A 19,467-nucleotide genomic window follows, 5' to 3' on the forward strand; every position below is an offset into this window, starting at 1 on the left:
ACCCATCTGTATCAAATAGGAATGGGATTAAATTAATTCTTTTTGATGGAATAAGAATTTGGTGTTGTGAATAAACCACCCTAACCACTGTCAAGAGCTGGGACCTGTCTGACATTTTACCTGCAGGGTAGCACGTTAGCCTGTCATAGTGTACTGGTGCTCGTGGAAGACAGAAGAATTTTAGGTCAGGGATGAAGGGAAGCAGCCTGAGGGTCAGCAGTTTTGCACTGGTTCTCTAAGGTCCAGCTCTCAAAGGGCAGCAAAAAGAGTCCCAAGTGACATCTGCACACACTTTGAGACTTTACAAGAAAGGAATCCTGAATTTAGGGAATCTGAGTATTTGATGATGGCCTGTAAGCCTCTCTTCCCTTTGTTGAAAAAGAGACACTATCACAATCTTCCAAGGCCCTTAGCCACATGAACATTCTGGAATGAGGGGTAATTAGTGTCTCCACGTAGAGGAAGTACGGAAAGGTGGAAGACCCGGGGATAATTGTCTCCTAACAACCACTGCAACTCTTCTATCTTAAAATCACCTGTGAGTGAATAGAGCAAGCAAGGGCAGGTTGGAAATGCGTCATTTGGTTTAGAGGCAGGTTTTTTCCTAAACAGAGCCAAGATATCAATCTTCCCAGAGCAAAAGATAAAAGAAAGCTGTAGGAAATCTACAGTCACTGGAATTCAGAAGCCTGGATATTTCTAAAACATATATTTACAGACTTAAAATTAATTTTTAATATTATGCCTTAAAAATATAAGATAGCTTATGCCCTGAGAGAGTATACTCTCGGAGCAGAAAACTAACTCTAGAAATCTAGAACTGCCCAGTGAACTAGTTGATATGTAATTATTCACAGTAGAAATATCAAAACACAAAACAAAACACAAGTCATTAAAACAGTCACTGTCCTGATCATTTCTGCACTCAGGAAATGTCTGTATGACGAATTGTTCCTGCTGATTCTTAGCATTTGGGCTGGAGTCTATGATATGCCACAAGTCTCAGTAATTTCTGTACTGGATTTCTCTGTCATTCATGAAGTGAGAACATGGAACTAAGTCATCTCTAAAGTCCATATAGTTCTGAACTGAATGGATATGTTATTTATTGTAATTTTCCATTCTTGACACTTACCACTCTTTCCCATTTTACCTCCAAAATTACATCCCTCCATCTACCATGTGTGACCCTCTTCAGAAACTTCAGGCATTTTGAATTTCCCAATTCTCCTATGAGGTAGACAAAAGAGATCACCATTTTTCAATTAAAAAAAAATGTTTCCCAGAGTGATCAAGTGACTTGCCTAATAGGGTCATTTTTTACATCAGACATGTACTTAGTAAGTAACAGAGGTCGTACTCAGTTTAGAGATTCTGAGTTTGAATCCTGGGATTTGACATCCTCTTATGTGATTGCTTTCAGAGAATTCTCAAATTTTCTCCTGCAAGCCAGGGACATAATTATCAAGGAAAGTCAACTACTTGGTTGCTCTTTTAGTGGGAGATGTCCCGGAGCAGAGCTCTGCATGAAAATATAGTTGAATTCAAAATGACCCAATAATTAAAAAACCAAGTGGACATATTTTTTCCTCTGCAATTGACTTAATTCATCAAGGCTTCTATAAGCCTCTCACAGTTAACCTCTCTCCAAAAGAACAAAGTAAATGTAAATGAAACCAGTGAGTAAACCTTCTATTTCCTGTGATACCTGTTCTTTAATTAACGATTATCTCTGTGAAGTCTGTCTTTGTTTCAACTTTTCTGCAGTTAATTTGTTCCTGTATGAGGAGATGTGTGTGCATGAGTGCACGAGCACACACATTGTGGGCAAAAGAGGAACACATTTATTTGACTCATAACTGAAAGAGTATTTAGAGATCATTATATCGAGTTACTATTGGTTTATGTCTGTCTCCCCAAATAAGTATTGTAATTCTTGAAGCACGGTTCACTGTCTCATCCATCTCTATAACATATGTAAGTATATACCATATAAGTGTATGACTTGGCATTTGGTTGGTTTCAACAAGTGGCGGCTAACTTACAAAACGTGTTAATTTTCCAGTCCAAACTTCTCATTTTATCGATGAGGAAAATGAGGCCCAGAAAGATAAAACCCTCTTCCTACAACTAGTCTGTAGCAAAGCCATGCGTAGATTTTAGGTTTGGGCTCTTACAGCGTCCTTTCTAAGAGTCAAAGCCACCTTGCAATTTTCAAATTATGTAAGAAATTTTTGTCTCAAACACCATCTGCTATGAGGGTGAGGTTAACAGTACACAGTTATATTAAATTATGGGAAACACTGAGTGTCCTTAGTCTGGAACAATAGAACCACCTCATTCAAGATTAACCACTGTGAGTGGGATGGGACAGGTCTATAAGACACACCAAAGGCTAATTATACATTGTTGTTTGCTGTTATTTTGTCTATTGTCCCACTGCAGTTTTTTGACTGTGTCAAAAAAAAAAAAAGCCCCTACTTAGTAAAGCCTCCACTCAATCAAAAGAGAAACTCACTAGAAGTAAGAATTTTTTAAGTAAAACTAAAAGTAAGAGAATGTACATTTGAGGCTAAAGTGAAAAACGGCTTGACTTGAATAAAGACCATTGTACCATACTGCGAAGGAATCAAAAAATTCAAATTAGAAATATGACATTGTATTTCAAAAGAACATTTCCTTGCAGATGTTACAGCTGAATGTATTTTTTTTCTCTGAATGACAAGGCAACACATGAGGACTAGAGAAGGAAACAGATGATAACTAGGGAGTGAAAAAGAGAGAAATCACAATAGGAGACCTATCGTTGATTGTTATTCAACTTAATTACTTGAATTACTTTTAAAAATAATCTTTAAAAACTATTTTCTGTGTTCTGTATATTCTCTTTAGGGTTTCATATTGGTCTAGATTCTGATGCAGAAAATGGATTTCACGGCAAATAATTTGAATGAAATAATTTATTACAACATGCCAGAATTATTAAGATGGTTAAACAGAAATTTGTAGGATGAGATTCCAGAATCTTTTCTCCAGTCTACACTGCAGAACAAGGCTGCCAAAGGAACTGTTTTCCCTGCCACGGTGAGGAGGCTGACCGTCAAATAAGAAGGCATCTCCCATTATGCATACAAACATAGGACTGCCTCAGTCTGAACCGCTAAGTTAGCTCCAGCGCCTGGTTCCAGAACAGCATCACTATCCTCCAATCAGGAAACCTTGTGTGCAAAATCAGGAAGCTGTCACTGTACTTCAGGATCCAAGATCGTGCCACCTTTTCTACTACCGAGAAGTCATTTCTACTAAATCATCAAGACTTACAGTTTGTTGTCAGAACCATGACACATTTGCCATGTCTGAATTGATCAGATATATTCCCAATATCCCCTTCTCTCAGTTCGAATTTCAAGTCTCATGGAATTGCATTTGATTTGCTTCAGTTTGACCTGAGTCAAACTTGAATTACCAGACGAAAATAAATTGGATAATTTTTTTTTTTGGTTTTCTGATCTCCATGGGAAAAGGAAGTCACACAAGAAGAAAACTGGAATAGATATTCCGAGCCAAACCTTCATAACGGCATTAGACTTCAATCTTACTTCTCCGCATTCATCTTTGAAAACTTCAAACATTTTTGTGTGTATGCTATACAGACAATTACATATTTGGTTATCTTTGAACATAGTTCCAAAGTCTAGAACATTCCTAGTGCAAAAAAAGTGCTTAATACCTATCTATTCAATAAAAAGGAGGGATTCATTAGACAGACTGACAAAACGTTGTGTTGTTGTCCTGTTTTATACTTTATGCGAAGTATTCTTACTTCTCTTACTTCCATCTATTAAGTCCCTTGTTTTCCTCAAACAGCCTACAGAATAGGCAGGACAGCTATTAACAGCCCACATTTAAAGGAGCAAAACTTGAAATTTGGAAAAAATTAAGCTAAAGCCTTATCTTAACCTCTTACTAATAGCAGGTGGTTGTCTAACTTTAGGATCAGACTTCGAATCTGCTTCTACCATTGACTAGTTGCATGACTTTGGGTAAGTTACTTCTCAGCCCAGACTTAGTTTCCTTTCCTTGTCTTTTGGAGACACCCAACTGTGAAGATGAGGACAATTGCCTGAAATGTGTAGGGTATACTTAGTAAATGGTAGATAGTATGCCTTCTAATTTATGTCCTAAGTATTATATGAGGTTATATTGTTATTAATAATGTTTGCAAGAATCCTTTACGCTCACCAGAAGAACAATGCCATTTTTTTTTCAGTTGGTAGTGTCATTTGAGACGGAATTCTCACCGGTGCCTTCAGTTAGGAAACTTGTTTTTATTGAAGATAAGTACCTTGTGGGGGAGGAAATTGTGAGGGTGAGAATAGAGGAATACTGGTTGTCCAGATGATGAGACAAGATAAGACTGCACATTTCAATAAGAACAGCTGAAATCGGTTGCAAAGTTAAAGCAGATTCATCAAGAAGAAAAACGGCCCCGGCTAGTGTGGCGCAGTGGATTGAGTGCCAGCCTGTAAACCAAAAGGTCGCTGATTCAATTCCCAGTCAGGGCACACGCCTGGGTTACAGGCCAGTTCCCCAGTAGGGGGCACACGAGTGCAACCAAACAGGGTGTTTCTCTCCCTTTCTCCCCACCTTCCCCTCTGTCTAAAATTAAATAAATAAAATATTTTTAAAAGAAGATGAAAAATGAAGTTTGTTATGGTGGCAATGGACTTACCTTTTTTCCATAACATAGTTCCCAAACTGAGCTCTGTCAGCAAATAAGCAAAGGTGGCATTGGATTTGTGAACATTTCGTTCATAGTGCTAGATTGATCATAGTGACCAATTTAAGCAATGTAAGAAAATAATGTCACAGACACCTCCCTTCCTCACTCCCCAATCCTGGGAGAAAAGTCATTCACTTGGACACATCCTGGTTTTCTCACTTGTCAGATACGACATTAACTGAGCTTATAAATGTGTCTGAGAACATTTCTTCATTTGTAAAATAGAGACCAGTACTTCGACTTACAGGCTTATTTTGAGAATTACATGCAAAAAGGTGTGCAAAGTGCCCAGCACAATACCTTGTATATAATGGCTTCTCCAAAAATACTTCCTAAAAGTTGTGTGGTTGCCTGTCTTCAAATTTTAGAGAAATTGCCAGATCTTTGGAAAACATAGATCTTGATGACTGTCTTACATAAATATGAAAAATATATTTATAGTCATTATAACAAACAATAGAGTGTGATAATATATTAATACACATTATATATTATTGATAATAATGATAACATATTAATGTTAATATCTACCTTATGATAATATTTTTATCTCAAACATATATTAAATACAATACATTAATTTTATTTTAATACTTTCAACATATAGATTAAAACTTAGAGTTATAAAATGTTGAAAAATTAAAATGAATATTTCAATACAAAATTTAATGAAAATACATGGAAAATTATGCAAAGCTAACTAATGAGATAAGCCAACTCCTTGGCTCTTAGTAAATGTCATAGAAAGCAGACAATTTATTCCCAGATGCTAGAATCTCTGTTACCTAACAGAGTAATAAATTTCTAAAATGTAGACAAGACAAATATCTAAGAAATAAACTATGAAAATGATCAGTGCAATTACTAAGCTGAACAAGTAGTCATGGATGATTAATGACCTAAAGTTGATTTTATTTGGTACAAAACATTCTGCAGCAGGAGCTGTAGTATAGGACAAATAAAGTGGTTTGCAGTCCTGGGTAAGTTAGAGCAAGTAACAAACCCTGACTCAATTTTGGTTTGTTTGTTTGTTTGTTTTATATATTTCACTGTGGCTTGTTTTATTTTTATGGATAAGACAGAGAAAATATTATCAACCCTACCAAGTTTTTGTTGATCTGAAATAACAACATGAATAAAGTTTGTAAACTGTGAAGTAAAATACAAAAATAATTATCATCATCACACAGTAACTTGAATATGGTTCTGTGTTAATGAATCTTTATATCACTAGAATTTGACATTCTCACTCATTGTAGATACTTACCAAATATTCACAAAGTAAGACAGCCAAGAGGAGTCCAAGGACATTGCATTAGGTGATATTACCTAAAGATTTTCCTTTCAACTCCAATTCTATATCCCCTAATAAATCTACCTGAACTACAAGGAAGGAAAAAATCCTTTAAAGTATAGTTGCCTCCCATTCTCCTTCCTGAAATCCTCCCTAACCATCCCTACAGGATACATTATCTATTTTATTTTTTTATTTTTTAAATGATTTTTTAAAAAAAGATTTTATTTATTTTATTTTTAGAGAGGGGAAGGGTGGGAGAAAAAGAGGGAGGGAAACATTAATGTGTAGTTGCCTCTCTCTTGTCCCCTAATGGGTACCTGGCCCACAACCCAGGAATGTGCCCTGAGTGGGAATTGAACCAGCAACCTCTTGTTTCACAGGCAAGCACTCAATCCACTGAGCCACACCAGTCAGGGCACATTACCTATTTTAAAATATTAACTCATTGCTTATATAATTCCTTTAATAACTGCTTCTTCACCATTTCATGTATGAATCTATCATTTAACTAACTAGATTATAAATTCCTGAAGTTTAGACTTAAGTGTGAAATGTGTTTACACTGTCCAGAGAGATTTTCTTGCCTATATTTATTAAATAACTTAATGTTTATGACATTAAAGATCTAGGGCCCCTCCCAGCTTGAATCAACAGAGACAAACAACCCATACCCAATTTTCCCTGTTTTTCTGTAATGGAAGACCAATGCTCATATCAGAGTTCACTATTTGCCAGCCTCCTCAACTAGTGCTTTTTATGAATAGTAAAGCTTTTTTCTTCAAGTCATATTCCCTCTAGGAACTAGCATAGTTTCCGGCTTGTCTAGTTTGGGTAAATATTTGAGTAACAATGATGTAACAAACAAAAACTGCTAACATTCAGTTTTCACCCCAGTTCACCAAGTAGAATCCTCTACTTCCTTTCCCATTTTCTTTTTTTATTTATTGAACTTATTGGGGTACACGTGTCAAGTGTATGACTCAATAAAACATTATCTGCACACTGCATTGTACCCTCATTGTCCCAAGCAAAGTCTCTTTCAATCCCCATTCCTCCGCCTAACCCCCCGCCCCATCTCCCTTTTCTTCTGGGGGTCACCGCACTGCTGCCTGTTGTTTACATATGTTGTTTTACTTAATCCCTTCCCGTTCTTTCATTCAGTCCTCCACCCCCCTTCCTTCTCACAGCTATCAGTCTGTTTCATGCACAGCCACACCTCCATTTCTATTTTGTTTATCAGTTTATTTTCCATTAGATTCCACATATAATTGAGATAATATGGTATTTATATTTCTCTGACTGGCTTATTTCACTTAGCCTAATAATATCCAGGTCCATCCATGCTGTTACAAAAGGTAAGATTTCCTTTATTGTTTACAGCTGAGTAGTATTCCATTGTGTAAATAAATGTAACACAGCTTTTGATCCACTCATGTACTGATGGGCACTGGGGCTGTTTCCCAATAAAGTCTATTACTTATATTAGACTTTAGCTATTGTAAATAATGCTGCAATGAACATAGGGGTATACATATTCTTTCATATCAGTGTTTTGGGTTTCTTTGGATATATTCCCAGAAGTGGAATCGCTGGGTCAAAAGGCGAAAGATTCTTCTTTCTGAGAAGATTATGTTATTCTACATAATAAAGCACCTACGAAAATAGCATTAAATTAGTTGCAAGATTAACAAAAGTCACTAAAATTTTGTTAAGTGTTGCTATGGATTGGTTATTTGGGCCCCTTTAAAAGTCCACATTTGGAGAAAAGTAAAGAGTGAAATCCCTTTCATTACTTTCGCCTGTTGAACTGTGCTAGTTGAACTTGGCATGGCTCATGTGCTGATCCGCTTGGGTCTCTCTGTGCTGCAGGACTGTAATTAAAGGGATGAGTGAAACTATGGATCAATTAAAGTCTGAGGGAATCTTGGGGAAGGTTGTTTAATACGCAGGAATTTTGGCAACAACAACAACCAAAAAACCTGTGGGCTGTAATGAGCCCAGGGAACCGGCAATTGTTGTTGCAGCTCTTTGCTTTTTCACTCTCCTCCTGCTTCCCAAATCTCCCACAGTCCAGTCTTGCATCTGTTGGCCAAATCTGAGAATTCAGACTGGTGTCATATCTCACAAAGTGGAAAGAGAACTCAGTCTAAGAAAATCAATAGAAATACATGCAACAGAAAATTTTGTACAAGGTATTTGTCACTGTGTTGTGTATAAAAACTAATAAATTGGCCCTGATATCCAACAGTGTAGAACTAACTAAATTTTGTGATAGCCCTTTAATGTAGTACTACGTGACCAAAAAAATCACCCTGTGAAAGAAAATTTACTAGTATGAAACAATAATTTAATATGTATCTAATAAAATTTATGTTTAAATAGATTGCTTATATCAAAGGATACATTAAATGTAGGTATGTTTATATATATGTATACACATAAACATATATAATAAATTTTCTAAAGTTTCTACAATAAGTGTATTGCTTTTGTGTCCAGGAAAAAAACCACAAACTTTTTTGAAAGAGCTGGAGGGTTCATAGCATACCTATTTCTAAAGATCTATGGCTGAGTACTCGGTATTGAAGAAAAGCGCACATAAATTGAAATTAAATCCAGACTTTGTTAACGTCTGATTCATAGTCCCCACTCCCACTAAGAAAACAATTCTTGCCCAAGGCCAGAAGAAAGAGGAGAGGTGAAAAGAGGGAAGGAGGAGACTGAAGACCACTCATATGTCCTGTTAAATGGAATCTGCCTGAGCATGTTGTGCTTAAGCTGCCAACATCTTTTCTCAAAGAAATATTGAGGAGCTGCTGCTACAGCTGATGAAATCAACCTGCCCCATTCTCTTTGTGTGCCTTCCTTCTCCGCCTCCAGTGCATTGTGCAAGAGAAAGTTTAAACCATCTTCCTGTCAGGTGGAATGAGAGGATCAGTACCAGGTGTCCATGCTCCTGGTCCTCTGGCTCAGGGTGCAGCTGCTGGGGTAGAAGGCCAGGGCCTGGCCCAGGGCACACGCTGTCCCTCTGCAGAGTGCTGGCTAGGCACAGTGTGCTCATTTCATGTCTAACAGCCAGAGTTTTAGGATTGAGGAGCCAGATTCTTGTGCTCTGGGGGTGAATGACTATTAGGAATGCGTGGAGCATATCAGTTATTTTGCAAGAGGAATTTTACCTACCAAGTTCAAGTCATAGGCCTTTTAGTGACTATAGTAAAATGCTGGGACATGGGGAAGAACTATAGAAAAGCAGAAGGTTGTATCAGCTCAATTGATCATTGACTGGATATTTTATAAGACAAAGCACCTTCTAGGTGCTAGGAGACAAATAGGTGAGCCAGAGGGACTCTGTCCTTCAGGACCTTCCCATTTCTGCCTGGGAGACAGACTACAAACCACTAAGTCTCAGGTGATTTGATAGCAGCAGAGGGAAATCCTGGGTGAGCTTTGTAGATCTAATTAGTCCCCCATTCATTGCTCCAAAATCCATCTACATAAATATAGACACTGGCCTTCTGCATCCTTGTCTAGATCTGTCAGAAAGAAGACAGCGAGAAGAAAAGGAGATATGGGTTACCCTAGATACCAGGAGAAGTGGTCCCAGTCCTCGGTCAGCTGCTAACTGAGTTTAGTGGTTTGGGATATTATTCCCTAGCACCGAATTTCACTTTTTCTTAAGCTCTACCTTGATCTAGCCTTTTTCTGATTGTCTTACAAGTAACATTATTGTGAAAGTCAGTGAAGGTAGCCATGTTATTACTATATCCTCCCAGTTAGAAATCATAAAATAAATCATAGATAAAAGACCACAATTTCTTTCTACTCTTTCCTGTTCCTTTTCTTTTTGACTCCTTGCTATAAACGCATTCAGTCTAAGCTTATTGAGCTTTTTGCTGTGTCAAGTTTCCCAGCAATGTTCACTGACATGCAACCTGGAATAACAAAATCAGCTCTGGAAGTGTGCTCCCACAATTGAACCAAGAACTTGGAAGCTGGTTTGACAAAGAAAAAAGGCAAAAAGACTCTGGGGTTCAGAATGAAGAATACACATCTGGCTTAGGATTCGTGTAATGGGAGAAGGCCCATCAAGCTGCCCCTTAGAGAATGGAATCCTGTTTTAATAAGAACGGCGGGGAGAAATGGGGCAGGACATACTGAACAACTTAACAGTGTCCCAAAGGTGTGTGTGCTGTGGGGTGGTGGGACGAGGGGCATGCAGAGAGAATAGTGCCCAGTTTGCTTAATGGCGGGATGTACAAGGGGAATAGCTGATTGTGCTGGATGATGAAAGGCCTTGGACACCAGCGCTAAAAATAAAAAGGTCTATGTGGTATGCAATAGTGTTTCTCTGAGTGTTTCTGCTTAGAGGTGTGGCATGGTGAAATAGCTCAGAAGAATACTTTAAAAAGTTAAGTATCTGTCTAAGTATGAGTAATTATTATAGGGGTAGATATTGCAAAGGGAAAATCTGCTGGACTCAGTCAGGGATTAGCAATACAATTCCAAGAAAAGAAATCAGAGTTGAATTGGAAGCTCTGAGTCAAATTAACAAGCAGATGTTGGAAGAGCCAGAGAAGGTATACTGGAAGAGGCCCATTTATGATGAAGGACAATAAAGACAGAGTGAATTACATTGGTTCAAGGACACAACACAGATATTAATTAGCTAGTTAGAAAAGTGGCTTACCAGCTGAAAACCTAGTTCAGGTTAGAATTCCTGAGTTAGTAATTATCACTGTTAGGTGGTGATTGAAACCATAAGTGTTCATGAGGGAAAGGGAGTGAAGACTGAGTAGAGAGTAGACAGAAGGAAGACTCCTCTGCCTGAAGCCTTCCTTGAGCTCTGGTTGGTGGGTCTGGCCAGCACATGCAGAAGCAGAGATCTGTGGGTTTCTTGGATACACTTCCAGCAATGAGTAGGCCATTCCAAAGCCCCAACAGTTGGTTTGGATCAGGGTGTGACCACAAGAATCTGATCTCACCCAGAGGAAGCTCTAGAGGTCAGCTCTGCTTCAGAGAGAGCATAGAGTGGGGGACCCCTCAGTTCTCCTTGCCCTCTCTTCTATATAGTCAGATCCCAATTATAGATTGCAATGTTGAAAGCACAGTTTCATATATACATATATATGAGAATAATGTGTTTATAAGTGCTTTGCAAATTGTAAATTATCATACCATTATTAGTGTTACAAGTAGTATAAAGAATGGCCACAATTAAAATGAGAGATCACTTAATATAAACAAAGTCTTGGCAATAAACCTATTCAGCCTTCTTGTTTGTCCATTGAGGAAACCAAGGCTCAGGGAGAGAAACAGCTTGCCTGACGTCACCCAGAGCCACTGGTAAAGCTTCTGGGCTTCTAGTCAAGACCTCTTTCCTTTTGTCATCCAGGTTAATTCCTCTCCCCACCCTTGCTTTTCTTTTCTTTCTTTTCTTTTTTTGCAATCTGTTTAACACAATGCAGTATTTAGTTGGGGAAGGTACCATTTCTTCCCTTTCAACTTTAATTTTGAGTTTGAGGGCATTTTGGAAAAGTTGCCAACAAGTGAGAAATGGGGAAGAACTTAAGGAATAGCAGTAGATACAATTTAATTCAACTGAACTCGATTATTTAATACATAGAGCTTTCCGGGGTGCTGAGGGAGGTGAGGTGGAGTCAGAGGGGCTGTGTCCACCAACATCTCACAATACTTGTCCAGGGGACAGACACGCAAACAGCTTAGGCATATCAGAATGAGATAAGAATTGCCTTAGGAAAATGAACAAATGTCATATTTTTGTTTTGTTAACTTCCTGAATGGACAGAAAGCTGGAGGCTCTGGTGTTTAGTACATCCCCACATGCTAGCAAAGGAAATAGGAAACCTTGAAGAAGGCCATTTTTGATAGTTCCAGACATTCTAAGATCATTTATTTTAAAAAAATGAAATAAACCTTTCTCTCTGCCTGCCTTCATAGACTCTCAGACTTCGGGAGCCTTAACAGTAGACTCCGGCAGAGGCAGTGGAAGCATCCTATGACCCAGCACACCCAGGACAAAAAGCTACAGGGTTTTTGGACCATTGCCAAGCTGCGAGATGAACCCGATAGGGTTCTTAAATAACAGCATGGCCTCAGCCTCGGGCCTGACTTCATGCTATTCCAGTCGTGTGACCTGTCTCCCGCACTGATCTAAGATAACACTTACCACAGTCTGCCTTGGAATCAAGTTACTTGTGTGTGTGCCTGCTTCCGCCACTTGACAGGAGGGCACTGACCATGCCTCACTCAACCCTATCCCCCAGAGCACTTGGCACAGGCCCTGGCTCTCCGTAGATGCCCAGTAAGTGTGTAGGGCTGACTGGAATTTTGGCAGGCCTCTTTATTTTTCATTGGTTAAACCTATGGTTGTTCTTGCTCGGTTTGAGAAGGATAAAGTGCACATTGAGTTTTAAGTCCTGGTTCTGATTTTAGAGACCAGGGCTCTAAAAGAAATGCAGATCTTCAATGTATTCCCTGTGGAACCTTGGGCCATCCTCTCCTCTTCTGTACCTGTGTTTCTGTAGGTAGTTAGCAGGGTTAATATATATTGTTCTTATAGTTCTTGCTTTTTATGAATCTGTTAGTTTACAGGGTAAATTTAAACGTAAAGCTCCCATTAGTTCAATTTTTCTTTCTTCAACTCTGCTGATCCTTGACATAAGATATAAAGAAGTTATTCTAAACTTACAAAGGTTTATTTAAAAACAAACAGAGCAGCGGAATATAAGAGAAAAAGCACTACGCCATTGTGCAGTGATTACTCAACGAGAATAATCATTTATCAGCTGGCTGCTATCTTCCAACCTCTGAATGAGAAGTTCCTTATATGTATCGAAACATTAATTTCTTATTACCTCTCTGAGGTGACCTTTGGTAATTTTGATTGGTAGACAAGGAAACAGCTTGGGGATGTTAGGAAATTTTTCATCAAAACAGAACCAGTCAGGGGTAGAGTCAGAATTCCAATGCAGATTGTCCTTCTACTACACATATCTGCCCTTCCCATTCACCTTGAGCAAAGCAGTTGGTTTCTGGGTCTCAGTTTAGCTGTAAAATGGAATTAATAGTACTTTATTATTTGTGGAAAATTAAAAATCACAAAGGTAAAACAGCAACAACTTTGGAAGTCTGAAAAAATGAGCTAAGCAAATCTAAAAGATTATCACATTACTAAATAGCCGGACTAGTAGTCCAGGTAACCAAATCCTGCTTTGAAATGAAAGTGCAGTTCGAAAGCTGTTGATCTCAGTAACAAAAATCTCTCGGTCCTGATTTTGCACAGTGCCTTGCCCTTTGACATCCCTAGATCGAGTTATTAAATTGCTTCTCTCATGAGCTCAAGCTTATGTGCCTGCAGAATTAGAGAAGTTAGAAGAAAAAATGAAACTAAGAAAACCTGAAGATTATTCTTTGATTATTCTCATTATTAAGTGAGCACAATTTTTCAAAATGATAATCTGTGTAAGGATGCAGGGAAACAAATGTTGCCGTACAGCGTGTAACAGTAGAAAATTCTTTGTAATTCAACCTGTCGTTGTTATCAGATGACAACGTTCTTATAGACATACTTTTGATCCACTAATCATTTCTTTAGTAATGTATTGTAAGAGGGGGTGATAAGTTCGGAAATATGAATATGTATATCTCATGTGCACATTTGCATCCTCTATACCTGACTTTCAACCAAGTCAGCCTGAAGTACTCATTCACCATTTATGGGGATGCAGAGTGGGGAAGTACAGGGAGTGATCAGGACTGGTATAACAGGAATGCAGAAAGAGAGAAAAAGTCAACATTCAGTTTCTGGCAACCAATATAAGAATTTTATGTCCACAGAATTATAATGAGATTTAAAGCAAAGCTTGTGAAGGAAGAGAAAGATTTCTCTGAACTTCCTATTTCAAAATTTAACTTTAAAGCCTGAAAGAGTTGATCATAGCTTTTTTTTTTTTTTTAAAGAATTCTAGTCAAGAAACAGATATAAATGACCCAGGGACATGGACAATAGGGTGGGGACTGACTGTGGGAGTGGGGGAGGGGTGGGCTAGGCAAGAGAGAACAACAGAGGAAAACTGGGACAAGTGTAATGGAACAACAATACAAAAAATAAAGAACTGAGCTCGACTAAAAAAGAGAAAGAATTTACTGGCCATGTGGAAAGAGCAAGAGGAGACAGCACACTTGTGTCAGTACCAGTAATTGTGAGAAAAGAAGGTCAAGACCAGGTTTCACTTCCCCATCCTGGGGACCAACTCTACTGATGTATGTAGCGATGTGGAGGTTATTTTAGAAATACCCACCCAAGAATGGGGAAACCCAAAGGCTACAGGGAGAATGGCTCGCTTCCATCTTCATAGCATGCTGGGGCCTACAGCACTAAAGAACTCCAGCATTCAGCCCAGTGCCTGCTCCAGGATGTGCCAGCAGTGAGGATGGGGTGGTCCAGGAAGGTAAATGTGCCAAAGGCAACATAGATCTGTCGATGGCACTATTGGGTACGATGGCAGCAAGATTCACATAGCCTCCACGTCAAATGGCAAAGGAATGCTTGTAAACTGACAGAGAATTCCCTTTGACAGAGAATTTTGTGCGTAAGCTGGCATTGGGGGTTGCAACACATATTATAGCACGGTAATCTCAGTACTTTCTCTTTGCACGGCTGTCATTCATTGATTTTTGAAATGTTTGAATTTTTATGATGTACTTTACAAACAAACCTAAGTGTCCCACAGTGGCACTGAACATTTTGTAAATGAGGCTGGTACATTTTGTTTGCCTTTTATTCAAAATCATTTGGAAATTTTTAAACTAATATTCAACAAATGAAGCAATAAAAACCTTCAACTTTGAAACTTTTAGATAAGTTCAATTATTGAAAATAAAATTTACAAAAAGGAAGATGTTAACACTTTTCCTTATGAAAGCAAAAGAGGAACAAAACAAATTAAACAGTGAAAGTTTGCTGTGTAAAAATTAATTTGAAAATTTAGGCATGTTTCTAAATATTTAAACTTGTGGAAAGAGATTTTTAATAAAGTTCCTCTCTGTATTGCACAAACTTATATTCTGTTTTAGAATAATATACAACAGAAAAGGCCTTTTATTTTGTAGTATAAGCGGAAACTCCAAAAGAACCAGAACTTATTTATAAAAATGTATATTTATTCTTACATGTTTAAACTGCAGTCACCTTCAAAGTCCTTTCCAATGATGCAATACCCCTTCTGAGACGTTTTTCCCATAGCTCAAACAGTTTTTGATCTTGTCAAATTTGATGCCTTTTAGCGCTTCTGTCATTTGTTTCACCTCTTCCATATTGGCAAAATTTTGAGGATTTTTTTCCTCAAAGGAAACAAACAAAAAAAAGTCTCCAGTGGCAAGATCAGGTGAATAGAGAGGGTGAGACATGAAAGTCATACCGTTTCTGGCCAAAAACTGCTGAACACTCAGCATGGTGTGGGCAGGTGCGCTCCTAAATCACCCATCATGAAGTGGGCAAATGCACTGAAAGAGTCTTCAAAAAAAATTCACCAAAGCCGAACTCAGTCTCTCACAACAACGCCAGCTGGTACACTGATACAGATGGGTTCCAAGAATACTCACCTAGCAGGGAAAGCCTGGACTACAAGGCGGCCACCTTCCAGAAGATAATTTAGGGTTTTTTGGGTCTCCCCTCGTATCTATGTTTGGTGAAACTTTCAAATAAATAAAAACAGAATCAATTTTTTAAATGAGTTTGACTATTAAATATATTTATTAAAGAAAAATATTCTAAAAAGAGGAAAAAGTCAGTATTTTCACAAATATTTGAGCTGAAATATTTAAACATTTTTGTATAAAATAGAATATAAAATATTTTACATTTTACAAACTTTGCATTGAGCTTAACAGATAGTTCAACTACCATAAGACAATATTTTCTCAATAAGAAGAGTCTATAGAGAAGATTCAACTGAAAATGTCAATAACTTCAAATTTATTAATTATACAACTTGAAGAAATATTTCAGTCACTTGTATGAAGAAATTAAAGTAATATTATATTCAATATGTTTTTTTCCAAAAAACACCAGTGTCATGATATTAAAAACAGCTATCACTAAGAAAATCAGTAAAATTTGTGAACTTATACAATGATTCATTTTCAATTAGATTGTTGAGTTCAGGTAATTAATATAAAGAAAAATTTTAAAAACACTTTCAATGGAACTTTAATTGCTTTAATGTAGGCAGATATAGGTTACTTAAATTTTTTAGAGTAAATTTTATTTTTAACAATAGGTTTTGGGCCCTGGCAGGGTGGCTCATTTAACTGGAGTGTTGTTCCATACACCAAAAAAAAAAAAAAAAAAGTGCATTCGGTTCCCAGTGAGGGCATATAATTAGGCTGCAGGTTCGAACCCTGGTCAGGGAATGTACGGGATGTAACTGATCCATGATCAATGCTTCTCTCTCACATCAAAGTTTCTCTCTCTCACTCTCTTCTCTGCTCTCTAAAATCAGTAAACATACCCTCAGGTAAGGATTAAAAAATATATATGTTTTAAAGAGTACTATCTTATATAAATATTATATACATCAATATAACCAGTTTATCAGTCAATAAATTAACATTTTAAAATTTTGTATGATTAATTTTAGCTCTCATCTTAATTGTTCTGGGTTGAACATATTACACGGTCACTTTAGGTATAGCATAGGCATTTTCCCATATGGCTGTTAAAAAGTCCAGAACAGAGGACAGAGACAAAACATAATTAATATTTAAAAGCATAGTAAAAATACTTTAAAAAATTCTGAGGTGCTAGGTAGTGCAGATTATCATTTCCTTTTTCTCCTCCAGTTATCATTTTTAAAATTGAGATCATGTTCTTTTTACAAGGAACAATTATGTTAGAGAAAAAGACAAGAATGCAGCGTTAGGAACAACCTGGAGAGAGAGGCAACAGGAGCCGGTGTGGCTTCATCTACCCCCACATTCCTCAGAGGGCAGCAAAGGTAGAGACGCAGGCATGGCATGCCAGCTCTCACCACATCTCCAGAACAGGCTTCTCCTGCATCTGTCAAAGCATCAGCTGGTCAAGATGTTCTTCTTTCCTTGCCCTCCAGACCCAGCCAAGGTAGCACTGACAAATAAGGTCAGATTTGGGGGCCGAGGTGAGTGAAGCATTTTATATTTATATCCATAGACACACACTCCTGTGTATGTTCCAGTGACTTCAGGGGACTTTCCACAGTCATGGGTGTCCTGTGTCTGGTGTGAGGTAACTCTGCCTGGCCCACTGTGTTCTCTGAACGCAAATCACTGGTCCAAGGGGTGGGTTCCAGGGTTCATGGATTGAGGTGCAAAGGCTATCTTTCTCAATAACATTTGTCTCTTTAGGATCGCCTGTTCACTATGATAGTAACATGCAGGAAGGGGGTTTTAGTAGGGTGTTTTGTTTTGTTTTCTTCTCTCGGGGATTGGTAGCTCTAAATTCAAGGATGCATGAAATATGGACTTCAAGATTCCAACTTGGATCTGGCGGGAACTTGCTTGGATGCTTACTGTGATTAATTTAACAAGGGGGATATACGTATAGTACAAGTAAAATAGGAGACTGCTTGCCACAAAATCAATCCTAGATAAGCACTGGTTCTTACTTTGCTGTTTTATGGAGGAGCAAAGCTTTCTGTCCAAAGGGGAGAATTGCAGGAGAAACAAACTGGAGGTGGGACTAATAGATGATTACAAGCCATATAAAATAACAAAATTTAACAATTTAGGAGACATGTTGAACACATATTATGTGTAAGACATTACCAGACTCCAAGAATAAAGGTGAAAACAGAATTCCTGCCTTCAAAGAATTTAGTCAGAGGATAAAGTTTAACTGAGCTAAATGTGTGTGATGTGTCTCGTTTTTTTAATGCCAAATCCTAGCCACACTACTATGTATACAATACAAACCAGTGTGTTCAAAGGAGCTAGAGAAAATTGGAACATACTCAAGCAGCTGAGGGAACAGTGATACCACCTCATTAATATATTTAAAGAGCAACATCTGCATCACGGATTCTTTTCTCTCTGACATCATCTAGCCACAAACGAATGGTTCCCATGAAGAAGTACATTATGGTTGCTGTGGAAGACACTACTTAATTCCCCTCCCACCAGCCACTTCCTTTGTTGTTGCTGCTGCTGGTTCTGCTATTAACAGAATTTGTTTTTTGTTTTGGTTTAGGGTAGTAATGTGCTCAGGAAAGGTGGTGCATGTCTTTCAGCAATCCCAGAGGATGGACCTTGATTACTGGTTAATGATTTTGCTAGTGTCTTTCTCTTTTGCCAGTGATTGGTTTGGATGGCATGCAACCTGGTTCCGGTCAATGGAATGTGAGGCAAAATGTGTTGGGAAATTTCAGATGAAAGAGCTGGAGAAGGAATGTAATATGAAAAACTGACTTGACATCTACATGGAGAAAATAACTTGCTATGTAGCCTAGAGCATACCATTTTATCTCCCCCTCTAGGCCTCAGTTTCCCCACTGTATTAGTCATTCTTGCCCTGTCTGATTAACAGAATTATTAATAGTGTAAAATTATGGACGTTAATATATAATTTCTAAATTGTAAGTGCCTATAATTTAATTGCAAATTACTTTGACATCTTTAGATTAAAACAAATCTCAGCAAATCTCTTATATATGCTAACATGCTAATCCTAGGGAAATACGCTTCTTAAAGAAACTTAAGGTAAACATTATAATAGTGTGTGAGAGATTTCCCATGCATTTATTTAAGTGTACATATTTCATTTTCATTCTTAATTAATTTCTCTCAAAATCCATGTGTAATTTTATAATTATATTATCTAATAAGGTTCAGTGAACTGATGTGTATAAGGAAATATTTTGAGATCTTCACCTCTGCCCTGTGAGAGCATAATGACAAATGCAGTAAGTACAAATTTAGATGTTTTATTCTGGGCTCCCCACAAAACATTTATTTATTTCACAAAAAAATTCAAATTTACCCAAAATTACATAATAATCACCAAGTATCCACAATGCATATTTAACAGAGATTACTTGCCATATTTTCCTCAAATATATATTTTAGAATAAAATATTACAGATGCATTTGAAGTCCCTTTGTGCACTTTCTGAATGACATTTGGGATGGGTGTATATACTTCCAGATCCCGTTTTATACTTTGCTTACCTCTCTGCAGATCACACAGGGCATTAACGACGCATGTTTATCCAGGAGTCCCCAAAACACAGGGTCTCACATGAAAATGGAGTTTATTTCCTTCTCATGTAGCAGTTCATAAGGAGGTGAAGGGTTCTGGGTAGGCAGTTTGCTTCGATCCATGATATTTTGTTGT

The sequence above is a fragment of the Desmodus rotundus genome, chromosome 2 (assembly GCF_022682495.2).
Source record: "Desmodus rotundus isolate HL8 chromosome 2, HLdesRot8A.1, whole genome shotgun sequence".
Classification (NCBI taxonomy): Eukaryota; Metazoa; Chordata; class Mammalia; order Chiroptera; family Phyllostomidae; genus Desmodus; species Desmodus rotundus.